General features: G+C 38.6%; 1 long non-coding RNA gene across 1 annotated transcript; it reads left to right on the top strand.

Annotated features, from left to right (window-relative positions):
- Positions 1-657: 657 nt before the first annotated feature.
- LOC128081934 (uncharacterized) lies at positions 658-27,684 on the top strand. The gene is made up of 3 exons (XR_008207465.1): positions 658-718; positions 5,182-5,282; positions 27,508-27,684. It is a non-coding gene; the product is annotated as an uncharacterized LOC128081934 (long non-coding RNA).

Genomic DNA, 27,684 nt, shown 5'->3' with positions numbered 1-27,684 from the left:
GATAAACACTTGGAACAGAGTTCCAAACATTGCTCGAAACATTGCTATGTAGAGGCTGAAAATTGCCACAGGGAAGAACATGTATTGGAAGAGTATGTGATGAAGAGAATTTCTGATCATATTTTTTTATAATTTATTTGTGTTTTTGGTTTTTTTGTTTTTGTTTTTGATGGAAGAGAGAGCAGTGGCAAACTAAATGCACAAGAACACCTAAATACCAATAAGCAAGACTATTCAAAACTGGTCTAAAATGAATGAAAAGGATGATTATGTTACCTTCAGTGATAAAACCCAATACAGTTGTTCAGGTAATGGCAAATACGTATTTGGAGTTAACTCAGACAAGATCTAATGGACTTGTGTATTTGAACAATTTAACAAATGTTAAATTTTAAGTGTTGACACACTGCCTAAGAACAGAGCATCCTCGTTGTGTGGGAACATCACTTGATGTTCCTTACAATCTTTTCAGATCTCTATCTATAAAGTGATGCTGATTCTTTTGTCCTGGTTTCGATTTGTTTTAAAAGACATTTTCAGGCAAAGTGCTTTGCTTTTTAATGCTTCTATTTATTCACTTGTTTATTCATTATTCTATTTATGACCATTTTCTTTTATTGAGACAAGCTTTTTAATGGCTCTCTCCAATTTAGGTGTTATTCCAGTTTTCTTCCTGGTTCCAGTGATCTTTGTTGTTAGTATTTCAGATCATCAGATGGTAAGTTGAGGTTATAAGCTTATGTTAGTATGATGCTTCAAACTACAAATTTTAAAGATGAAACCAAAAAGAAAAGGTACTTGATCTTGATAGCTTGTCCATGCTCAAGTATATAAGATAATAGTTTACACAGCAAGCCTCTAGGCTGATTGTCCCTCAGTTAAGAGTCCCAGTTGCTTTCACCATCATCGGGTCCAGTTATTGAAATCTCATTAACTCTGATGGCAGCTCAAGTTTTCACTGCTGCATGTTTAAGTAGTAATGATGATACATTTGTCAATGCATTATCAGAATAATTCTCTGAATTGTTATATAATTGTATTAGTTTGAATCAAATGTAACGTACTGTAAAAAATTCATATGTACTAAAATTTGATATTTAATTTCTGTTGGTCTTAAGAGAAATATATAGACGAAGAACATCCATGAACATTCTGTCTATTTTAATCAAAATTCTTGTCCAGAGTAGACAAATATATTTTCATGACACTATAGCTGAAATACAAATCATAGAAAAGAAAGTAATAATCTTTCTGGGAGTTCATAACCCAATTACTTATGTCTTGGATCTCTCCAGACCTCCCTATTGAACTGCTTCAGTTTCCATAGCAGAAATCATGCAAAGGTGAATGTCTGTATCAAAAAACTTATATTTGGATTATAAAATAGATATTGCAGGAAGAATTTATATATATATATATATTACCATTCTCTTTAGACGTTAAGGCTAATTTTCCCTCATCATTCACTCATGAAATTATCTTAGAAATAGTAGTAACTAATCTGTATTTGATATTGAAGTTGCCCAGAGGCTTGGAAATGATGCAGTGGAGGCAGTTTCCCAAAAGAAAAGAAGCCTTTTTCAAATAGAATTTAAAGGTCAGGCTGTTTCAGACATATTTTAGCTATTAGTGGAGATGCTTAAAAGCTTGAAAAAAATCTGAACTGACATCCCCAGTTTGCAGCTGTACTGCTGTCCGTTTTAAGATGGTCTCAGTTTCATTAATGTGTTGGATTGGAGGCTTGAAGAAATGATGCAGCCAAATAATTAATCTACTTACAATCTTGAATTTGAGAAATTGAATTTTTGGGAAAAATAGTTTCTGTGCCTATGTAGGAAACCACCAATACAGTATCTTGTGCCATATAAGATCACTGATTTTCATAATTTGTAAGGAACTCAGCAGAGTGCTAATTACACAGGTGTGAAGTGCCCAAATATCTACCTTTCCACGGCTGGTGTTCTGTAACACCATTTTCTCCAGAGACACGTGAAATTATGCTGTTCTTGAGGTTGAATTAGAAGTTCTCCAGGGATTAGACACATTATCTGAGAGTAAATGAGAAGATAGCATGGGCTTTCTTCTCCAAGAGCAATAGTCTAAGGCAAATAGGCTGTCAAAGTTTCCTGGCTCGTGATTAAGAAGAATTAATGTTTTAGGAAAGAATAACTGAAAAACAATGCAAATTAACAACTTCTTAAAAAAATCCTTTACCTGTGACTAAAATTAGGTCTACTTCAATGAGCCTGAACAGTTTCTTCTGTTGTTAATGCCTACCAACTAATTTAGTTTCTAGTTGATTCCGTTTTTATCAGCAGAGAAGTAAACCCCAAGCCCATCACAAAAACACTGCCCATTGCCACATAAATTCCTTTCTTATGCATTTCAAACTGGTTACATAAAACTTCAAGGACAATGTATATTAGTATGAAATAAAAAACCTATGTGACAATCTAGAAGGATTTCAATTTCCAGCTGCTCTCAAACAAATGTTATAGACTCCAAAAACAAACACTGGAGATGGAAATGGAATGGCAGTGGAAATCTGTAGCAGTCAGGAATGTTTGGTTAAATCACTGACTGCAAAGGAAAGCCATCAGCGTGGAAGTACCTGCACAGCTTGGACTTGCTCTTTAGTACTAAGCACTCAGTGCCCTAATGGCAAAGTAAATGGAGGATATTATTTGCAGTGGGCTGCTGACGTGTAGCCAGGTGATGGGATGCTTGCATGTTAGTGGCTTGGATTAAGTTAATTGGGCAAAAAAAAAATTATTTAGCTCATGAAGGCAATAGAGAACTCTATACCCAGTTCACATTCTGCAATTACAGAACTATTTTTCTGCCTTGTCAAAGTCACTATGGAGCCAAGCCTACTATGTCAGCAGCTAATTCTTCAGTTTCCTTCCGTTTCTCAAAATAAGGCATCCTCCTAATATGAATCTTGGAAAGAAGTGAATAGATCATAGAACTCCCACAATTTCATCACATTCCAATAGTTTTTTTTTAATTCGAGAAAAAAATATAGCCTTTGACATGTTGACATGATGTGGAAAGGTTCCTCTGAACACGATTCTGCTGACTTTCTTATGAATAGCTGAGAAACAGATTTGTTTCACACTTTCTATATTTGTTTTGTCGATTTTCTTTATCATGTAGCTAGAAAATGCAATCACCTGCCAAAAGCATGCATCTGGGAGTGTTTTCAGATGATTTAATGTTATCCTTTTTTCTATTATTGTTTGCTACTGCCAGGCATTAAAAGCAAAATTGTCTCTATTCACAGATACTGACAATATTCTCTATCCACATGCACTCAGTTTTAGGATTTTGAAGGCATGGTATTATGACATCCTAGATTTAGCTGTGTTTCACAGTCCTTGCATAAATTTCTTTGGCATTTCCAAAGCTGGGCAAGCTCCACTCTTCTCAAAGTGAGGTGAAACAGGACGTTAGCCAGGTTTGAGCTTCTTGAGCTCTTCTTGCAGCAAAACACCAAATGTACTCTTGCAAAGGTGGTTAGGTGAAAAGAATAATTTCCAAAATACACTGTGATTTTTGTACGAGAAGACTTCAGATCAGTACAACCGTTCAGCTATTGAGATTAACAGGGCTGTGGATATAAACCTGCACATTCGTGGCAGGAAAACAGCGGTATTTTGGTTGAAATGATATTTCTCAATTTTTTTTTTCTTCTGTACATGATTCCACAGTAATATATTCTGTGCTAGTTGCTGCCAGGAAGCAATAGATGCAACATGGGAGCTTAAGGAAGAGAGATGCTGGGAAGCCATCATACCTTTCCTGGTTGTTCCATATCACGTCACTCTGTTTGGAGAGACTGTGGTCCGTCTCCTACACAGTAAGTTTCTCAAAAGTCAGATTGGGCAGCTCTGTTCATAATCTGGAACTTCTTCAGATTCCAGAAATCTGAATGGAATTGTGGGTTATTCATAGGAGTTGTGCAACAGGGTATTAGTAATGAGTGTTATTATGCAAAGAACATTACTGATCCAAACCTTCAGCTAGATCTTAATGTACTTATGAAAGTTTTTCTTTACAGTCATGTAAAAGTCATGGTTAAGGGGGAATAGTTTTAAACTGAGACAAGAAATTTAGGTTAGATATTGGGGGGAAGTTTTTCCACACAGAGGGTGGTGAGGCACTGGAACAGGTTGCCCAAGGAGGCTGTGGATGCGCCATCCCTGGAGGCATTCAAGGCCAGGCTGGATGTGGCTCTGGGCAGCCAGGTCTGCTGGTTGGTGACCCTGCCTATTGCAGAGGAATTTAAACTCTATGATCTTTGAGGTCTTTTTCAAACCAGGCTATTTTATGATTGGTATCAGATTATTATAATTTGATTTCCTATCCAGCTGGCAGACTATGGACCTTAGAAAAGATATTTGCGACAACATGCTCAACACATTACACATGTAACATAAATTTAAAATACCTCTCATTAATCCTAGAACTCATGAGTACAGATTTTTTTAATGAAATATATTTAATTTCTCTCATCTGACTACAAGAATAAGAAATGGGAGTGGGACTGAACTTTATTTACGGTTGTGTGCACTCAGCAAATTATCACATTTTCTCCATTCCACATAATCAGAAATGAAAGAGTATGCAGTTTGCTAACAGTTAAGTAGAGAAGGTTATAATAATTTCTTTGAAAGTTTTACTTGTAACAAGAGGACTTAGTGTCAGATAAACATTCTATCATGAGACAAATAAAATCTTTTTTTTTTTGCTGAATACCAAAGCTGAGGAAGCAAAATTGCACAATAAAACTCCCACAGTCAATAAGCAATAAGTAACCTGTCAAACATAAGGAAAAGAGGAAAAAATTAAGCAATGTTGGCATCTACAAACATCTACTGGAGCAACAAGGCATAGCAGCAAGAAAATTAATGCCAACACCTCTTATAGAAATTACCAGCCTCTTCAGTTCAGTTTCTTGCAAGTAAATGTCAACTGAATCAAAGACAGCAAACACCTTTGTAGCTTGAATATTAAAATTACTTTGTGGGCAAATGCCTCGAGCATAGAAAGAAAGGTGCTAGACTTAAAAAGAAATATCAGTGAGGAAAGAATGAATAGCAGCTGAAGGGCAGTATATATAAGTCTGGGATTTCTTTATGCATATGTGCAGGCACTCAGGTTATGTTATTCTCATTTTAGGTAAATTGCTGGCTGACAGCTGGAGCCACCTCTACTATAAATTATTGGACTCACAAACAAATTGGATATCTACCATAGGATCAGCAAATGCAGAGGAGTAAGTTTGTGTTTACTGCTGTAACCAAGATCTGGGGGCTGGTTTCCAGAATTACAGTCTTACATAAAGCAAAATTTTCTCTTTGTTAAGATCCATATTGACTGTGACAAATCCTCCCTATGAAGCCTTTCTAATTCATATTTTGTGAGGGCGGGCTAGGACCCACAAAAAGCATTTACCCTAATTCATCTGCTGTATTGTAAGGCTTTTATTAGGCTTCACGAAGTTATTCAAGTACTTTCATCTGTGTTGTCAAGCTTCATATCCCACTGGTACTTTTCCCTACAAAATGTTGATGATGAATATTCACAAACCCTGGTGAGAGCTGTGCCAAAGACATAGTTCAAAACAATACAGTAGCCAGAAAGTGGTACAGTGGGTGAACTGTTGTCAATTCATATGCATCTCTTCCATCTCAAACCTTCATCCTATTTAAGTGTTTCAGCAAGACATAGCAAAGAATGTTTCTTCTTTTTTCTTCCCTCTCTCTGTCCCCCCCCCAACTCTGGAAATCAAATAGAGGATTTGAAAGAGGAAAAGTTAAGTATTGTAATCAATCCAGAAGGAGCAAATCAGGACCTGCTTATGAATCTCCACCCATAAGGATGGCTGAAAATGTCTAATTTGTGAGAAAACTGTGAATGTATGAAAAGTCTACTGATGTTGTGTCTAATGTGAGGCATCTGGATGACGTGCTGCGTGATGTGGTTTCGTGCTTCTGGTTGCAATGGTGATGAGGAGACGGTTGGACTAGATGATCTTATAGGTCATTCCCAACCTTGTGATTCTATCATAATGGATTCTATGATAATTTAGGTGCCTTCTTGATAGAGTTGGCTGAGTGTGAACAGAGGGGAAAGAGTAAGTGGATAACATTCCACTGCTGGAAGAGGCTGAGGCTGATCTTCTGCTTGAAGATTGATATGTATAGGACCTATGTGGTCAAAACATGACTAAAATCTTAGTAAACGAATAATAATTTCATTTTTGGGTCCCTTACTTGCAACAAGATGAATCAGAGGATGAAATTTATGCTGATTCTTACAATGTTATGTCTTCAATTATTGTGAGCCAATTCATCCATAGTATAATCAAAGTTAAAATTGTGTTAGAAATTGCTTACCACTTTTCACTTCTCTGTATGTACGAGTCTATATAACAGAATCCTCATAATACCTTAGAAGAAAAAAATAGCCATCAGACAAGACATAAACGTGTCTTCCTCTTTCATCTAAATTTAACTAGAAAAGCAGTCTCAAAAAAAATTAGACGTGCTGAACTATCCATAGGAGATTCCAATCCATTATTAGCCTACTCACCCTGTTACTTATCTTCAAACACACACACCACCAACAGAAAGGATTTAGGTTACATTTAAGTAATCCAAATCTTGTAGGTAGTGGGTTTTAGTGAAACTGGAGCACTTGTTACTATAATTTAACTACAAAGAAACAGCATTTAGTGAAGTAAGAGGTCTGACTTTAATGCACAAAAGCAGGGAGTTTTGTGGCAGTATCAGTAAGGCTGAAGCGTCAGTCTGGATTTTGAGCCTTAAGTCTGAATTTCCTTGGCTTTGTGGATTTGTCAGATGTTTAACAGCGCTTAAATGTAAACTTTCTTCTTGATGACATTCAAACCTCTCCAATGCAGTCCTTTTAAAGAAGAGAAAAAAAAAAACACACACAGACCAGGAAGAATAAGTAAAATGATGGGATATGTGAGGAACAGTTCATTGCCTTTTGTGCTCCAAAGGGATTTCACTTCTCTGTGCCTCAGTTTCCCAAACAAGAACCTGAATATCATATTTACAGATCTCAGAAACGTCCTCACTAATGACTCAATTTAATATCTGTGACGTGGTTTAGCATGCTTGAATGCAGGGTGTTACGGAACATTTCCGATGGGATTTTAATTGCCAGTGACCAGAGAGGACCTCGATACAGAGCATGTGTCAGCACAGTTCATCCCTTCAGAGCATCTTCAATTAAAGTGGCTCAAGGTAGAAGCTCTCAGATTATCATTCTTGCCAGACTGTTAAAGAGTGATAAAGGAAAAGGGGGACTGCGCTTCTGCAAAACGAATATTGGATTAGAAGGAACATGCTTTGTTTTGCATGTATTGCTCAAATTGCAATTTTCCAGATTTTCCAGATAGTCCAAATTGTTTGCAATACAATTTCATTTATGAAGTGCACTATCTAGAAGGAGGAAACATCACTACATGGAACAGAAATGCGTTCTGGAATGCCACAAAATCGCAGTGTGAGCTGAAAATGAATTCAACAATTACTGAGCTACAGCACACTTTTGCATTTATGACTTTGGATGGGAGCTCAGACATCATTTGTGCACGTTCTCTTGACAGCATGCCATGAGCTGCTCAGCCACTGATTAACAGAGGTTACTGTGAGGGTCCTACCAATTAATAAAAATCAAAATCAAAATTCAGTGGTCCAGCTGTCATAGATGGAGCTGCATTCCTGATGGCACATTCATTAGTGAAAGTGCTCTCAGTTACTACTTACTATGTTACATCATGCTTGCTTGCTGAGGTAGATTATGAAGACAAAGTTCACTCGTTGGTGGAATAAGTTACTCTAATTTGAACTTGAAACAGATGACATCCCATTATTTAGCTTAATCTAAATTCAGAAAAATATGAAATTAAAAGTGCTACATTACCTATACAATTTAAATCCTGAACTGCCTCTAAATATCTAGCTCTGTGAGGTAATGTTTGGACCATGCATGAGAACATATAGGAAGTAACCACTGAGGGCAACTAGACAGTAAATGATACAGAGGATAATAAAAAGAATGAGAAAGTCTTTTATTCTGGTGGAAATCTAATAAACAAGTACCAACAAGAAGTGTGTCTAATGAGAACTGATGTAGGCACTGAAATACATCACTGATTCATTCACAGGCAAAACTTTACTTATTTATCATAGTTTATCAGAAAGGCCATAGAGAGGAAGTCTCAAAGCACTGGCAAGGTAATGATGCACTGTGAGATGTGGAACCCCTGCATGTTCTCATGAGCAGTGCTGCTGTATGCAGGTGTGCCAGCAGTGCCTGACCATCCAGGGCAAGACTATGACTTGTGTTATGAATATTTCTTTGGGAAGTTCTGTGCAGATTTATTTCCTACATCCAGACCTAGTCCTTCAGCCCAGGAGATTACTGCTTGCTCAAAGCTCAACAGTTACATTAATTATTCAGTGTTAACCATTTGTGGATAAAATCTTTACTTCCTTGTTCATATTTTTTATACCTAATGACAGAATAATGCTCTTTTGTGCTAATAAATGCATGGATTTTCTCCTGCATCATGATGAATGAAAGGCACTGTCATTCTTTATACTTTCACTTCCAGATAAAGCATATTTATGATCATCTTTGAGCAGATGGAAGCTTGTGTGCACATTCTGTGTACTGATTCAACATAATGGTTAAATGCTTCATGGACCTTTAAAACCTGTTACTTGGTGCATAGCTGGGTATGCAAGAGTTGGCTCAGTGGATGCTAATTTGAAATCACTGCTCTCAATTTTCTAACAGTAAGCAGTCAGCTAATCTCACAAATCTTCCATATATTTCCACTGCAAACTAGGAATTTAATAAGCAATTAGTTGCTGAAATGATGCATAGCTATCTGTGGTCACCATTTAAAGACACTGCAACAAAGTCAATTCAGAAGAAGAAAGTTGAGCTAGTGAATATTTCTAAGTGAAAAAAATACTCTAGCTATCTGTTGGGAAAGACAGCAACACAGCACCCTCCCACGATGTCCTTGAGGAGTAGTGATGGGGGACAGTAAAAAGACAAACACCAGCAGCATTTTGGCCTGCAGGGGATGGTTTGAAGTAAATCAAAGCTTCCCAAAGACTTATGTCAAAGGTCTAGTAAATTCTCTTCTGTGCCACCTATTTTTCTTCTGTAATCTCTTCTTCTGCCACTCTATCTCAGCTTCATCGCTCTTCCAGTTGTGCCTTCTCCCACTGACTCTTTGCAGTCAAGGTGCCAGACCCCAAGATGCCAGAGACTGTGCAGAAATTCAGGGCCTGGGACTCTTCCCTTGCTGAGAAGATAGAGTGGCAACTCCTGTGAAATCCCACCCCTGCTTCACCAGCTGGTTATGTGTGACTGTGGTGCTGTAAGAACACTGAAAAAGCTTTGCCAAATTGGTGATGTCCTTCTTTGTTCACTGCAGCTGGAAAGAGGACACATGATAATGTTTCCCCTTGCTGCTGTCTGTTTGCTGGTAGACATTTAGCCAAGCAAAGAGTTAAAGGATCTTGCAAGAAGTGTTTGCTAGTTCAGGAGACAGAAGAATTGTTCTGGCTTCAGTTTAACCAGTAGAAACAAAACACATTTTTCTTCCTCTCCAACAGCAAAAGCTGAAGTCTAAGAAAGGTGTGCCTTTGCAATAAATCCACCAACTCATATATCTTTCCTGATCGTGCTTGGAAATGTTTAACAGCTTCGAAATACTTTTTTATGTTGTTTCAAAAGATGCCAGAGGTCTGCATTTTCCTCTGCTTCTGCTCCATGAGACAGTGGCTTATACACAGCTCATTAATAAGCAGAGAGCCTTTGATTTGTTTCCTTTTGCCAAGGAGTAATGGAAACTCTCCATTGACCATTACAAAAGGATCATTAAAATGTAGCCTTCTGTACATTCGCATTCAAATCTCTAACTGCCCTCAATTAGGCTTATCAGCATTGACTAATCCTGCCCATTCTGCAGTGTAAGTGTTCTGATTTTGAAAAAGTATTTAAAACAATCTGGCCAGAAATGTTTGGAATGTGTTTCTATAGAAAGAAGGGGAATGCTAAGTAGCTCTGACTGAAGACAATCTTGCTAAAGGCAGTATTATCTATTAGACCCATTAGGTACTTGTTGATGCAAATTGCTATGGTCTTTAATGCCACTTGGATTTCCTGAAAGTTCATTAAAATTAAGGTACGAGCTTTATCTAATTAAGCAACCAATATCCATCTCTTTCTTTCAGTTTGTCTCGTGTTAGTCTGGTTTTAAAACCGAGATTTTCTTTGAAAGCTCTTGATGACATTTTTACATTTTTTCCTCACATCCCTAACTATATTTATCTGATCTTCCAGTAAATCCTTTAGGGCTGAATGTAGTGAATCCATTATCTAGTCTACACCACTAGAATACAATTCAATAATTCAATACCATTAAAAAAAAAAAAAAAAAAAAAGATTAAAGCTATTATTTGGCACTCGGTTCTTCATTCAGCTTTGCTGCTCTGGGCAATTATTCATATTTTGCCTGTCAATGTTTTATTAGCTCTTTCAGATTGGGCTTTTAATTGAACTGAGTTAACACTTACTAACATAGTGCGAACAAAATATTAAGAATCACATCCAGAATTTTATAAATGTTACAAATGTCCATTGTAAGTGTCATTTTAAAGGGTGTGAACTCTCCTGGATACCATATTTGAGCTATGATCTAAAGAAAAAGGAAAATATATAGTTCAGAAGGATTCAAGTATGAGAAAATAGACATTAATAATACAGTAATATAGCAGGGAAAATGATACCATACTTTGTTAGAAAGCATTTGTGTGTGAAACACATTACGTCAGTTAACTTTATTGCTAAATTGGTACACAAAATTGTAAAATGGAAACCCCAAAGGAGAATGCAGCTCTCCTTTGAAAGAAAGAAGGAAAAATGCTACGACTGAAAATAATAGTTTCAGTGTTCACATAAAATTTATTGGTTTAGAAAATGCAGAGCAAATTGTGCTACCCTTCTTGCTACTGAATACTAATTTAACATGTAAACATTTAATTAATCTGGGTGAAATTGTTTGCAATGGCACTGCCACTCAGCATGGCTCCCAAGGTCACAAGTATCTCACAGCCACTGTAAAACTAGAGCTTCCAAACTTATAATTCATTACAAAGTAGGCCTGAAAAGATGACAGATGTGATACTATAGATGAAACGATCTAATGATGAGCACAATGATGATTTTCGACATCCTTTGTTGCCCTTTGCTAGTGGTTCTCGTTACCATGGCATTGCCTGCTCTTCGTATGATAGCTATGAATCTGTCCTGCAGTAAGGTCAATGTTTGGTAAACTGTGCCCATTTGGTACAATTGTATGAGTTCAGATGTTGATACAGGCTGGTTTGTTTAGCAGTAGCAATCAGTGTATTAGTTTAAGGACCAATATATTAGTTTAGCAAAAGTGAGTGCTAATTCTGAAACTTTCCATTTCAACTTTGCTTGTGTGAGCAGCCTTGTTTTCCCTTAATTCTGCATCACAGGAAGCACTGGAGTCATAATAGACTGCTCATCTTTGTATTTCATCAGATGCAAGGATGTTTTCCTCGAATTTTCACACGTGGTGTTTTGGAAGTTGTTCGTTATGGCCTATCAAGCAATGTAAGTTTGCCAAACTGGGGAAAAGCAGCTAAAGGTCAGTCAAAAGTCTCAGTGATGAAGCTGATGGTAGAAAAATGGGGATAATGCAAACGGGCCAATGACCACCCTAAACGCAACTGCGCGTGCACAGAAGTACATTAGCACATATTAATGAGTTTTTGGAAAAGAATGAATATTTATGCTAATGTACTGTGTATGTGTGTCTGAACTTTTTAAATGTAGAGCCTAAACTCTGAGAGAGCATGCTTGTTTGCCAAATCACCTGGTATGTATCATGAGAAATAGAGGAATGCTGCTTCCTAACGCCACATTGGAGTTAGAGAGTTTTCTTCCCAGATTTTGGATGACAATGTGATGTGCATCAATGCAAAAACAAAAATACCCACACAGTCTGTAAGATTTGAAAAGGAGATTGTCAGAACTGTGTTTATGAATAATGATGGTGGGTGTTTCCCAGGAAAAACATTACGGTGTTCTCTGGGAGCTTACTGGGGTTTGTATTAAGGTTTCCCTTAAAATGTCACAAATAGATGCTGCTGTACACAAAGCCCGTTAAGTTCTGGGTCCAAAATTAAAAGAGAAAACATCAAGTCTTGTCACTCTCTGTGATGAGGAACACATTTTCCTTGCAAACCTATATTACACTTGGCAGTTTCCACCAGTAAACAAAGTTTGCTTTAGTTTTTTGTTATTTACATCTGCCTGCACCAGTAATGCTATATCACATGCCAGGGGTAGCCCTGGGCCATGAGCTGGCAAGAGCCTTGTTTTCTTGTCACAGAAGTTCTGTGATTTCCAGCCAAGGCTATGTGCTCACTGCATACATATCCTTGCCCAGCAGCAACAGCCATAGCAAACCCTGCAGCTTGTGCTTGCTTCAGGCTCAGACATGTGATGTAGGCTGGCAGAGAAAGAGTTTTACCACCATTACCCTTTGCAAATAGTGACATCCTTACACAGCTATTTCCTTATTATTTTAGATGGGTCCCCAAAGTCACCTTGCATTGGGTTCAGGCGCCTTTTGTTAGTTGGCTCTTCCTGTCCGTTAGATAATAAACCTCATAATTTTCAGTAATTTATGGCTGGTTTGATGTGGGTGCACACAAATCTGTACAGAGGGAATTGCATGCCAGCTGCTGGCAGTGCCCAGCACCCTGTTTGCACATAAATCATAGGCAGTGGGGCTGCTCTGCAGGCAGAGGAATGTGGTGTGCCCCACAGCCACCTCCGCCAGCTCCACTTCCCTGCTTCACCTGAGCATCAGTCTGCTGTGTGGAGAAGTGGTGCTTAGAATCATAGGACGGCTTAGGTTGAAAGGGGCATTAAAGATCATCCAGCTCTCCATTTAAGGGATTGATGGGTGCAGGAAGACCTTGCTGAACACTTGGCCTTATTTTCAGATGAATTTAAAAGTCTTTTTCTAAGCTTTTTAAAAGAATAATTTGGATCAATAACAGTTTCGGTTTCTCACGACTCCGAAGTCAGGGAAATGTTTGTAAGCAGCTGAAAACAAAAATAGACACTGCACATCCAAATAACCCCTGAACGTGAAGACGTGCCACAGAAAGTTCAGTCCTTGCAGTTTAAGGTCTAGTACGAAACCTCGTTTGATGGCTTATCAGGTCTCACGAGTTGAGCAAGTGAACATATTCAAGAGAGAGTCTGATAGGAGAAACAGCATATTTCGGGTTGTCATTAGGAGATGACATTTAGAAAAGAGAGTCAAAGACATTAAAATTTGATCTGTGCTTCAGGATCTTCTTTCAAGTGAATCCTTCATCCTTCCAGCAAGGCTTTGTGTGCGCTCCCAGGCTGGCGTGCGTATTCCCGCATCCTCAAAGCTTTATGAATTTACGATGATTATAGAACTTCAGGACTTCAAGCATCGAGCTTTCCACAGAGCATGATGTGGAAGGTAACATTTTAAATCCCTGCCCATACATTGTTCGGAGCCCACCAGCCTGCAGCAGACATGGTGATCTCTGGTGGAGCAGAAAGCAATTAGAGAAGTGGCTGCTGCTTGGAGATCTTGCTGTCACTGGACTTTGTGGTTGCAGGTCACAGACGTGCTGAGGGCTGTTTGTTTGGGAAGAGGCTTGCCAGAAGGAATGACATTCATACACTAGGTTGGGTGACAATTTCATGAAAGCACAAGAAGTGCTGCTTTTTGTTCCACCCTGGAAGCACGGGCTCTAGAAAAAAAAAAAAAACAAGCCCTGCAAACAGGAAAGGCTGCCAGAAAGGTAAATTCTGTGGACAGATAGGAGCAGCTCGTGTTGAAAAAAAAGCTGGATAATGAAGGAACTAGTGCAAAGACTTTGTTTCCACAAGAAGGAGTGATTAAGACATCAGTTTGTTCTGCTTCTATCTTCATTTATAAAATTGTCAGCCTCTATCTATCCCATGAGATAGCCCTGCAGTGAATCCTGACTACAGAAAGAGGTTTCTGTGGCCGTGCAGGCTATTTGCAGATTTTGCTGTCTATTAAAACCATATTCATTTCAAAGGTTTGAGAAGCTGAGGCCAATAATGTATTTGGTCCCAAATTTTATCATTTGTCATATATGACTTCATTGTTAAAGTTTAGAGATGACTGCATGTCCCATCTGCCTTCAACTTGTAAGCACAAGCCAGTCTCAAGACCGTGATCTGTGAATAAAAGGTCTTCACTTGCACAACCCATCCCCTAAGCCACCTCTGAATCTGTTGCTGCCTGGTGGGGGAGGTTTCTCTTTGTTGCAGCAGACTTCTTCAAATACCACAGTGTGCTGAAAGTCACAGCATCCTTGAGTTTTCATTGCCTTTCCATTATTGTTGTTATTGTCACTGTTATTAGACTTTCTAATGCACTGAACTCCCAAGTGCTCTCTGCTATTGCTAAGATTACACAATATTTCAAGGAATTTTAAAGACAGCTGTTGTGTGCATGCTTCAAAGCAACAGGGGAGGCAGAAGAGATGCAACTTTATGTGCTGGTATGCAGCATTGCTACACAGAATTAAATTGTGAAAGCAGATGATCCCTCTTGTCATATGTAAGCCGTGGAGAAAAAGCCTGTTATGAGGCCACAAATGCACAAGAGAGGGACTGCTGTTTAATGCCAGTCCTTCACATCCCCACCCTGGCATTTTGATAGAGACCAAATGAGGTTTTGCTTTGAGGCTGAAGTGCACAGTCGCAACCAGAAAGGCTCCAAATGTTGTGGTCCATCCCCCGTCCTGCAGCAGATCCAAGCACATTTCTCACAAGATATCTCAGCAAAAGTAACACTTAAGTGCTGGGTGTTGGAGAGAGGATTGAAGAAAACCTAGGGGAGGTTTGGAGAGGAAGAAAATGAGCAGTGATTTTAGTTCCAAACGACATGATGTTGTTTTAAGAGGAGGGAATGAAAGAGTTTGCAAAACTCATCTGCAATTTAAGAAGATGCTGCTCCTGCACAGAGATTATGTGGCAGGACACATCGTTGCTGTTAACGTTAAATTTTTCTAACTCATTCGAATTTTCAGGGTCAGGCAGTTTAAAGCATCTGAATGCTCACTTTCTGTCTCGAGTGGTATGTCCTTGACAGCCCAAATTTCTGACAGTTTTACTTTGGGCTGAGTCAACTTGCAGAGGCTGTATCAGCCTTGGACCTTTCCTGGGCTTGCTTTTGGAAAAGATTTAAGAGAATAATACATAAATTTCTAAGCATTTGCATGGCACGAAGCTGTTGGAATGATTTTCATAACTGGGATATTCCAAGAAGAGACACTCAGTTGAGGAAAAAGAAAAAAAATCCTTTGACTCATCATATAAATAGTAACCTAATGCAATATTGAAAACAATTCAGTTAAATATTTAAGGCTGTAGAGCAACTCACTTAATTTACAGCCCAGTATACCTAATAGTGTGGGTGGGATATGCATAGGCTTACTGCAGCCCAACCTGAGAGAGGTGAGCAAGGGTTATTGCCCACACCTGCATGGTGGCCCTGAGAAGAGCTGCAACACAGCAAGCTGAGTGAAGTAGGTGAAGAGTGGCATGCAAGGAGGCAGATGAACAGTACAAGCCACAGGTAAGAAACAGATGTGGTTTGTTTGGGTTTTTGTTGAGAAGTTTGCTACCTGTAGAGGGGAGTTGAGGAGCATATCCTTGGCAGAAGCAGCACAGAGTAGGACTGCAGAGAATAGAAGGAAACAATGAGCACAGCTGTTAAGTTGTAGTTCATTTAAAACAACAAAACTCTTGTAATATCATAGTGTGTAACATCAGCTAATCTAATCACATGACATGACAATCAAGCTGAGCACAGTGAAACCCCAAGGCCACCTACATGAGTGTATTTCAAATGAATGGCTTTTGTTATTCTGCAAATTCTGCTACCAACTTCTGCTCAGGGTGGGGGGCTTGGGAGCACTGAGCTCCTTCAACCTTTTCTACTCAGAGCATTGCAAAAGAGGAATGGGAAGATATCACAAAAGGCATTTGAATGGCTCCAAGTATCTCAGGCCTCGGGAAAAAGGCAAGGTATAAAGAATTACAGTGGAGGTTTCTGAAGAGGTGCCTAACTGACAAAAAATATGTGGTTGTTTCTGCTGTTTCTTTTGCGTCCAACCTGATAATGGAAGCTGGTAATTGTCAGTATTCATTAATTAGCAGTTATATTTTTCTCTGTCAGAATAAACTGATATATCAACAGGAAGGAACCCATCTAAAAGCTATTCACTGGTGTGTGGCAAAATCAAACCTAGTTCTAAAAGCTGCTATTATGTTGTATTCTTAAACTCTCTCTTTAAGCCAAACGGTAAAGAGAGACTGTAAACCAGAGGTGTTTGGTGACCAACAAGGCTAGGACAAGATAGCAGTCTCCTAATGACTCTGGGCAGTCTGGCTCGGTCTCCAGTGGCTCTGGACAGCCTTGTCCAATGGTTGGCAATCCTGCCTGTGGCAGGGGGCTAAAACTAGATGATCTTTGAGGTCCTTTTCAACCTGGGCCATTCTATGATAGTGAATAGATAAATGCAAAAGCATTAAGAAGAGCAAAGAATTACTTACTGTGACACTTGAAGTATTTTGAGAAATAATCAGACTGAAGCTCTGATAATTGACAACTAAAGATGAAATAACTGTATGTGTAAATAATAAAGAAGTTTTCAAAAGTATGTACATCAATAAGGATTGCTAAAAAATGGAAAACAAATACAAACATTCCACACATTTTGTTTTGTTTTGATTTCATTGAGTTTAGCCCAGCACAAAAGCAGGAGATATACCAGCACTGGTTGGCATTTTAGGATTTTTTTCTTTTTCTCCATCATAAGAAGCAAACTGAAGTAAGGTCATAGTCTTAGTTAGAAAGTCAATTAACTCCAGGAGCAGAATGGAAGTTCATACTAATCCAGTAACGTGAATCTCAGTTGTAATTAATTCAGGTCTTTGTAGCTGCTTCAAGGAAGTAATTTACTATTCTATAGAAGGTAACTGCAAAATGTTTTCTTTGGTCCTAGGGCCTTCAATTATGATAAATAAATAATTGGCATAGTTTTCTTTTTCAAACCCATTATGTAGTCTTGGAAGACTGGAACTGATTTCTGTTGTAAATACCTTTCTGCAGAGCAAGAGAAGCAAGAGACAAAGAAGGAATCTGGTCATTTTTTAAGTTGTAAACTACAATTTAATCGAGCTGAGCTAATTTCTTGCCTAGAATTGCTACCTTACAATCAGTGTCCACTGATATGGCAACTACATTTAATATTTCAAAAAAACAAAAAGATCCTTTTATGTTTAAGCCCGTATTTTTTGCATAATTTCAGCATGAAATATTTACTTTGGCATAAAAATACCTGTCAGGTACTGACTGGTGCTTACAGCATTGGAAAAGAGCATTCAAGGATAATCTCAAGGGTTAATGGGGGGTTCACATTCATTCTATACGGGCAAGCAAGCTTAATGTGAAAAATATTTTTTCTCAGAGTAGTAGGAATTAACAACAAAGGTATATGTTATGGGACACTTGCTATACAAAGCAGTTAAGGATATTTAGAGTGCAAGACTGCTGGAACAAATGTTTGTTTTGCCATGCTAGTAGCATATTTCAGATTGCTATATTGGGCCTTAAGTTTAGAGGCAATCAAAGAGAAAGGAACAAAAACCATCCATTATGGCTCATTGCCAAACAACCTAAATCCTGGCTCTGCACTAACAGAGCAATATAGTAATAACACTTAGCTCCCTAGATTTTTTTTTTTTTTTTAAAGCCACATCCATTCATTCTTTTATCTAGTTGCTGTCCCAGATAGCTCTTCCTTTACAGATTACTCTGTTCGGGCTGCATATCTAAATTCTGTGTTGCTTTGTGTTTTAAGGACCATTTTGAATACCAGCTGTCGGACCTGTAAGCATAAGCATAGCAGTACACCAGCCATGTAACATCAAAGCATCGGAATGATGGTTTTGTAAGCAGTATTTTTCAAGCAAACACACCAGTAAGAAATTGTAAAAGAGGAAATGTAAATCAGTGACTGGAAGTGTTTGTCAAATCAAGATGATCCAGACAGACTCATGCACAGTACATGCAGCGCTGGATGAGATACCTGGTGGAGGACTCTTCTGGTTCCTCCAGATGCAGAACAGCTGACTTGCAGATAATGCTCTTGTTGGAGATGATGATAAAATCTTCATGATCACTTGCATGCATCTCCTATTAATATAGACTTGGAAAATCTGGTCTCTTTGTACGGAAACAACATTGTGCTGGGAACCCACGAAGCACAGCTCTAAGTTCCAGAAGTAGCTGAAATTGAGGCTGAGTGGGTTTTAGTTTAGCTACTAAGTTCAGAAGATTAAGAGGGAAGGAAAAGAGTATGTTGGGAGCTGAATCCTCATAAATAAGTATAGTCCTGGGAAAACATGCAGACGACAAAGCACAGGCAATGGAAGGGCAGTAGCCATGTGGAGAGCCAGATTGCATCTCTTAACTAAGAAAAACAGTTAAATGTGCTATGAGGGGCTTTTGTCTAGCTTCCTCTCTTCTTTTGAAAAGCCAGTATTAAAGCCTGCAGTTTCTCTGATCGGCGTTTTGATTTTACTTTTCTCTTGCTTTGTAGGATTAGGTACTTAATCCAAATTAATTGTCTAGATGTTGATTAAAATTGCTGAATATATAAAATGATTAGAAATTACTTCTTGATAGTAGATCCAACCAAGATTGAGTCACCCACTGGGTTAGACATTCCTGTGTTGACTACTGGGTGGTTAGCTTAAATATTTAAGTGAAGACAAAGCTGTCATTAATGTCCTAGCCTAACAAGTTTTGACACCATGAAATTAAAGTTGAGTGTGAAATTGAGGTTATGTGGTTGCTTATCTCTTGTTTATTCAGTAATGTGAATCCCACCGAAAAAGTATTGTCTGTTATTCTCCATTCTGGACAATAAATGGGTATTTTAGTCAAATTTGGCTGTGAGAACAGTATATGCAACCCAAATAATTCATAGATAAACTTAATTTAAATCTTACTTGTCACAGGATATTGGAGTGTTTAAATATTTCCTCATGTATGTTCTCCATTAGTCCACAGTCACTTATAAAATTAGGATATGGCACTTCTCGAATGACTCAGTTCATTATTAAAGGACACTGAGCCTCAGAGGCTAGAGATAATTACTTTTTCATGCTATTAAAAGTCTTCATAAAAACATGACATTATTTTAAGGTTCAATGAAAGGTATATGACTAAAATAGCATTAAAATTTTATTTTAACATTCTACAAATATAACGACATTTAAAATATGGCATTTAGAAGCTAGAACCTCTAATATCAAATAATGTCAGCATATGTGGCAGTATTTCTTACCTAAAGTGCAGACAAATGATTGTCAATGTCACCTTCAGAACCTGCTATTACCTAGTATCAGTTGCAAAATTCTATTTGTAAAAGTTCTGTAGCATTTTATAGCCATTAGCAAAGTCAATTAACTACAGTCTCTGCTGCTACATGAACAGTACAATTACTTCACTGTTCACTTTGATTTTGTTGACCAGCAGTTTTCAGGTGAATGCTTGGAGTACAATTAACCTGTGATGTGCTTGCACAGAGGCTGCAGCCCATGTTTCTGAGAGGTTTACTTGGTACCTGTGGAGTGTCAGAGCCCGACTTCTATTTAAGACTTTGGTGCCAGATCTGGAAGGCAGCATGGTACATCTTCTCTCCCTAAAGAGTTCAGCAGTCCTGATAAACCTAGGCTTCAAACTTAGGGCTTTATCACAAGGGGAATTAGGAATTATTCTCTAGAAAGCAACAATCCATATTGGTCTTTAATTTTTTTGAAACATTTTTTAATGGAAAGTAGTGCTTCCCACAAAAATTAAAAAGAGATTTTTTTGTTGTTGTTTATATACCCATATTATTTTTTCTTCTGCATTTTTTTTTTTTTTTTTTTTTAAAAGAAAAACAAAATATGGGAGGTGTCAAGAATCTAACTGGTAAATGGAAACATAGAATTGAGCTGTTGGTAGAGTTGCTGTGGCTCTGGAAGGTTGAAGGTAGAAAAGTTAAGCTATGTCTACTGGAATATTCTGTTCCAATCCTAAATGAAATCTGAGCTCTGAAGGTAACAGCTGGTAGATTGAATCAACTGCAACAAATGTGGATGTTTTTAAGGATTTGTGACTAATATGGGCCCAAATGTTTTTAGTAAATATATGTCAATATATTGGGAACATAGATACATTGAGGAAATTATTTCACTAGGAAGAAGCTGCATTTACTCATACCAAACGTGGCTGGATATTGGTAGAGAGAAATGTTCTGTTATGTGAGAAATTCGCACAAGGATAGGAAAGAAACAACAGTGCTTTTAAGCTGGTTTTCTAATCAAGGCCGTATCATCTATTAAATCATCGAAAAATATAATATGCCTTTGAAACAGATAATTTTCAAATGTGGCAAATTCTTCTGCATATTTTCTTGGACAACCTTAGAACTTGGGATGTGCAAACCCTACCCTGTCAATACAGCTCATATCCCAAAGCGGCCCATCACTCCCAAACCAGCCCATCTGCTCCTGAAAGGTGAATGAACTCCTGCAGCCACCAGCATGCTTTCACTCACTTTATTTTGTCCTTAACAGAATGCACTGCTTCTCATCTCTCCTATTTATGGGTATCCACTTGTAGACGCATCACTTGAGATAACGAAGCTGACAAACAACAAGTACTTAAGCATATGCTGAAATGCTCTTCTGTGCTGAGATGCTATGGCAAATGCTTTGTTTGCTTTATAATCAGATATGGAGAATGGAAGTTATGTCTAAGGATCCCTTCCTAAAAAGCTGCCTGAAATAAAAGCTTGTTTGTGCTGTTGGTGCTGGTAGTATAGGCAGCATACTGCCTTTTCCCACTCTTTGAAACAGAAAAATAGTGAGCTGAGCACTTGAGCACTTTAAATAGCTTTTTTTTTTTTTTTTTAAATTATTATTATTTTTTGAGGAGAATAGAAGTATTTCTCTATGTAGATTGAGTCTGTCATGCAGTGCATGAAGATCAGACAAAAACAGATACTGTTTCAGTTGTCTTCTCCCTCTGGTCTGAACTCAAGCCAGAAAAGTGAGAAGCAATCTGAACAACAAAGATCAGAGAAGGGGGAAAAAAAAAATTAAGTAGCTTATGTTGAGAGAGTAATGAGGAAAGGTAGTTGGAATGATTCATTTATGAGTATAAATTAGACCCACTTCATGTTACTGAGGCCTAGCAGGAGGGATGGCATGGCTGGAATGATAAAATCAATAGTGAGAACCTATTTAAGATGAATCAATTAAGGGAGAAAAAGTAAAAAGCGTGGCATTTAATAATAAAAGTGACATTTCTTTCCTATCTCAGGGGTAAATGATCTGCAGTGCTCATGGATCAGTGGTTTGTAAGAGAGAGGCAGAACTGCTATGTGCAGCAGGTGTCCCCACATCACACCTGAATGACTGGAACAGTCTCTCCCTGCTGTGTAGGAAAGATGAAAAAACAAACAAAAGTTTGTGACTCGTCTTCATGTGAGGCTTTAGAGTGGGTGGTATAGGGAGGAAATACCACTTTGATATGCCACTAAATTCAGAGGTCTGATGGAGAAAAGTCCAAACTCAAAACATGTTGCATCTTTAAATTGCGTAGTAGTGTTCCTTGATGTACAAAGCAAAGTATGACTGGGAGATTGAAGAAATAAGTTTTCATCTTGAGCTGATTATATTTCTTATTCAAAAACAGAATGAAGTCCAAAAACTTGATGCAAAAACTTGATGCAAAAACTTGATGCAAAAACTTGATGCAAAAACTTGGTCCAAAAACATTTCACAGAGATGGAAAGTATATGTGAGCCAAAAAGACTGTTAAAAAGAATCCATAGTGAGGAAGACAGGAATGTTATCTGTGATTCTCATGTAAGGAAGAGCAGGTGAGTCTGTAAATTGGTAAACTGAAATTTATTCGCATTATAGTGATTACTAAAACTGCACTCACTGTAATTTGCTCTAAATCGCAATCCATAAATAATATTCAAATAGTAAATACCTCTCGCTATGGCAAAAATTGTTCTGTTCTGACCCACAGAGCTTTTGTTTTCACCAAGGTGTGCACCAGACTTTGTGTATCTTAAGACACATGTGGTTCAGAGTGTGCTTTTGAGGAACCAAAGAAAGACAGACCTTTCTGGGCCTGGGTTTTGATCTAACAGTGGCTGAATTGGAGGTCTCAGTAGGATGCTGGTCTCCATCTGCACTGTGTGACCCAAATTAGAGCAGGAATCAGTGGGCTATCAAGAGTGAGTCACACTGAAGTATCTAACAATGTAACTGAGTCCCTGACAAGAAGAGGTGGGAGGACTTTCATTTGTCAAATGCGGATAGAACACCAAAAAGAAGGGAAGACAGTCACACAGTGTTCCTGTGGCTGAAATCAGCCTAATTATAAAATTAGCATTTTTGGCTGAGTAATTACCCAGACCTTAGATCTTGCGTAGCCAAACACTGCATACTTTTGCTCTGATTTGGATGTACGTTTGTTTTCTAATATATTTGATTTTGCTTTTGTTTGAGTTTTACCTTTATTTCCTTTTTGCTTTTAACTTCTTCAGATAGTGTCATATTTGTTAAATCCAGATGTTTATGCTTATGTAGGTATTCAAAATACCTACATCCCCTGCTGTACAAACACAGCAGAACAGCCTGTTGTAATGCTACCAGGGAGGAATTTCAATTCAATAGCAGCAACCAAGCTGTATTATTTCAGAAGGTTCTGCTGTCAATAGGTGGCAATGATATCCTTCACTGAAGCCACTTAATGCATGTTTACAGTTTTCCTCCACCCCATTTGGAAATTTTATAACATAGTCTCAAGTTATTTATATCTGCAAAGTTCTGCATTCCCACCATTACAATTTTTCATGTCAGTATAGGCCAGCTATGGGGGAGGTATAGCATGACATTACTTTATTAAAGCTGACACTTTGCCTTGGATTGAATGAGTTTTCATCCTCCGTAGAATGCCGCCACAAGTCATTAGCATTCCAGTTCTGTTTTGCTATCAACTAATCTGCGCCAAAATATTTGCATGAAATCAAATTCATACGCTGGTCAGATACAGGGGAAAAATACCCAACCCTTGGTCGGATAGAGGGGAAAAATACCCAACCCATGGTCAGATACAGGGGATAAATACCCAAGCCCTCGTCTTTTTCATAAGTTTTGCCCTGCTTCAGGTTGGCAGCTGCAGGTACTCACTGTTCATAAAACACTTTCCCTATATAGGATTTCAGAGATTGTAGCATTTTAAAGTTATATCTACAGCACAGTTGCTAAAGCCCATTTTCTAGAATTTCCCCAAACAACTCCTGAGAGGAGAAACCAGGACTTGCTCATCCTGTGTATGAATATATGTGCATAGCATGAAGCTATGCTGAGATTTGGGAGAAGGAGGCTGAGGCCATAATCTCCCCTTTATTAGCCCAAGTTCTGAGGTGCCACCCAGAGCCTTATTGCAAAGGAAGCAAGTGATCTGCAGTCCAAGTGCATGAGTACTTGCACGAACACAGAGGATCCTTAATTCTCTCCAGCTATCACCCTTTACAGCTCTCAGTCTTCAAGAGCTCTGAAGAAGAAAGACTTCCTCTTTCCTATTTCATTTTCTGTAACTTGAAGCAGATTTCCCCAAAGGCCAGTTGAGGATGAAGCCCGTCTTTGTCCCCCAAAGCTGGTTGACACCTCTGCATGCGTGTTTTGGCCTCAGCATCTCACTACGGAGGTTGTACACAGCTCAGTTGCTGGCAGGGGAAGTTTTTGGCAGCTCAGTATTCAAAGACACATGCCGTGTAGCTGTGGTTGCTGTGTTGTTTCCTTGATGTTGCTGTGACATTTTCAGAAGAATATTATAATTACAAAAACTTTCTGCCAGGATATTCTCATAGGAATATCTTTCTTCACAAGGTAAAGGCAAACTATGTGAAAGCTATCATGTAGATGACAATATCAAATAATAAATAAGGAAATGTAAGCAGTTTGCACCCTTCTTTTGCCATGGAAAAAACAATCCCATTTCTGCAGTGTGGTTAGATTTTGCTCTTAACATGGTCTCCTTGCAGGAGCAGACTGCAGACATTGGTTTGTGCCACATGAGCAGTTTCTTAGAGCTATAAGGAAATGTGCTGGTGATCATTAGCTTTCTCTAATTTACTTTGTGCTCTCTTTTATCATTGAAACATAACATTGAAAACAAATATAATCATAACTTGCTAATATCAGTGAAAATCAATCAGAAATAGAATTGTATAGTCTAGAAAAAGAGGGAGAGATGTTAAGGAAACTGCATTCTCAGGGTTGTTTCTCCTTTCTCTTTCCTGTTTGTGATAATGTGATTTTTATTCCCCTGATGTGAACGTGGCAGGAAAATGTTACCATACCGACTAGCACAATAAAGTCCTGAGTCTTCCCATGCTAAAAATTAATTATTTTATAATAATCCCTCAAGTAAGAAAAGATGTAAGGATATAATAGAAATTCCACAGACTTCAAAGTGTATCTGAGAAAAGCTGTTATAACAAGAAAAAAGAAATCTGTTTTATATAATTAATCTGTATTTGCTATTAATTTCACAGCTCATGAAATAAATGGAATTAATTACTGGACTTACTTGGATTCGTTTTAAAAGTACAGTAAATATTTCATAATTTTATAATTTATCCTTAAAATCAGCAATAGTCATAGTACATTCATATTGATATTATTGTTATTGGGAAAAGACAAGTTTCCTATACATTTTCTAAGTACAGCTTTAAGTACCACATCCCTGAACACTCTTATTTTCATCCCGTTGTCATGTGTGATAAAGTTAGATCTTTATCTGTCGGTATTATCCACGCTAACCTTGCCAGATTGAGTTTGTGAAAACTTTTTGGTATTGATCTCTTCTGGTTTCATCACATCTTCTCGAGCAGATTGCCTTTGGGCTTGGCACCGGGGGAATGCTGATTAGGGAGGGCTGTTTATTGTAATACTGATGGAGAATGACAATGAAGCTCCCGTTAGAAGCATCCTGCCTGGAGAAAGACTGGTGCGAAGGTTAAATGCAGATAACGGTATTGGCAAATGGTGCAGTAAATCTAATTGTGCCATGATGCACAACGCACAACTTGTTCTTTCCCTATGGGCCCAAAGTTCCCCAAAGGTGCTGGAGTAATGCAACTGAAAGGTGAGATCTCCCATTCCGCCTGTGGGAACGTTGCTGCTCCCATGCTTTCAGTAAGTGATAGCAAGTGGAAGAATTGAGTACAAGTGTGGAGGTAATTACATGGAAAATAGTAGTGCAGGAAAAATAGGATTATGAAAAGGCAGCAATTAAGAACTGATAAGAGAGCTGTAATATGGGGGTGAGTGTATTAGTTCAACAGATTTGAAGTTTTAGGTAAACAGAAGCGACGTGTCAGAGCAGGTGTAGACAGCACGATACAGATAAATGAGAATAGAGTAGAAAAAGAAAAATGCAGTGAATGAATGAATGTTAATTACTAATTGTAGATTAGCAGCACGTAAAATATGTATAGCTTTGTATGTGGCTTGGCAAACATATATGGCCTAGGATTGTAGAGAGCTGATTCTGTTTCCCACTTTGTTTCCCAAACAGAACGGATGCATTTTTTCCACATACTAAGAACCTCAGCTTGGAAGAAATGGTGAAGCTTTGTGTAGAATCGGGGACAACCTCTGAACACAAATAGTCACCAGCAAAACACACAAAACATGTCTGTTGGGCAGGTGAAGCTGTGAGCTACACCCTGCCACTACGCTACTAAGCTGCAGCCACTACGATGGCTGTACTGGGACCCTTACAGGTCAGCTCATTCTCTACAAAAAAGATGTATAGAAAAATTTGTTCAGATGCTGTGCATGAAAGGCATTTAAGCTGAAGTTTGTGATTTGTGCAGTAATCAGTGATCCAACATTTTAATTTAAACTTCAGAAACTGGCCATGGCACCTAAAATATACCTAGACCACTAAACAAAGATCCCATAGAAATGGGACTCAGTGCGCAGCCATGAATGTATTTTATTCTTTAGCTTATCTTATATGGCTGCTCAAAATTCTTGACAATGCCCAGAATTAGAAACAGGGAAAGACCTTGAAAAATCTGTGAACTCATCTTCCATCATAAACCCCTCTTCCTTCTATTTTCTGAAGCGCCCACTGATTTTGAAGGGCTTCAGGCTGAAGTACCTCGAAGTCAGTTTGGTTTCTGAAAAATACATGGTTGGTATTTCTGCAAATGGAGAAGGGTTTAGTGAAGTGCTGCAAAAGGAAACACTCTTAATTAGCAGAAGGTAATTCATTACGTTTTAATGATATCTAGCACATATGTCTGCATTACCACTGTGGCCTGGATACTGAAACTCCTGTGGCCAGTGAAGAAGGGCATGCTGCTCAGAAAATGTTGAATACTGTGAAATTTGAATATAGTGAAACAACACAAAACTAAGGTTTGTGCTCTCTTTCTTGTCATTTGTCTTGGAAGCATCAGATGGGACTCTGCGTATGCTCCCTAGACACATGCTCTGCAATCCCCAACTTCAACAAACCTTTGCTGAACTTGCAGAAATAATACATCTGGGAAAAAATCAATACCATTTATTTTTCCCTTTACCTAAATCAGCCCTTCTGCAGCTGAATGAGTCCGGGGGATGCAGGAAGCCTGGGGCTGCTGCCAGCAGAGCTCAGCCCGCGGCGTGCCGCACCATGAGGTGCCAGCTGAGCCATTTGCTCTGTTCCCAAACATCACTTTTCTGATGTGAAATCAGGCTGGGTGTAAGAACTTAATTAAGAGGGAAATGTGGCGTGCTGGCTGCAGCAAAGGAAACAATTGGCTTTTGCAGGCTTTGGGCTGCAAGTGCGAGACTTTTGTTGCTTGTCACGTTGAATTCTATACAAAAGGCAAATCTGTCTGTAGGTTGCTGCTTTTCCTATCATGGGCATTCGGCACAATGATGGAAACCTGGGGTTACTGGCACTGGTGAGAACAGCAGCTTGCCAAGGATGGAGGGCTGTGAGACAGTTACATTTGGATGCTTTGGAAACCGAGAAGCCAGCTAGTCAGGTTCAGGTTGTTCAAGGGTTTAGGATCCTGCATCCCGCAGAGCAGTGACTGTTGACATTCCCCACACAGGCAGAAGAGCTTCAGGGGTGCTGGTAAACCCCAGGCAGCTCAGCTGGAAATGGTTAGAGAAGGGAAAAGTACACAGAGGAATCAACTGCTGGGCTTTGCGAAAGCTTTGGCATTTCTTCTTCCTTTCTGATAGTGCCACAGATTTGCCAGCTGGTTTGGGACTTTTCCTTGTCTCCACCTTGGAGAGACAAGTGTGCTCTGATATGAATGAAGAAACAGGATCATTGTGGTCTGTTTTCCCCATTCTTTGAGCCATCCCAATGCAGGAGCCAAGAAGAGAAATCTCATTCTTTCCCTTCTGCCCTTGAAA

Source organism: Tympanuchus pallidicinctus, unplaced genomic scaffold (assembly GCF_026119805.1).
Source record: "Tympanuchus pallidicinctus isolate F22 unplaced genomic scaffold, pur_lepc_1.0 scaffold22, whole genome shotgun sequence".
NCBI lineage: Eukaryota > Metazoa > Chordata > Aves > Galliformes > Phasianidae > Tympanuchus > Tympanuchus pallidicinctus.
The sequence above is the reverse complement of the archived record's forward strand: the minus strand, read 5'-3'. Positions and strand labels throughout refer to the sequence as shown.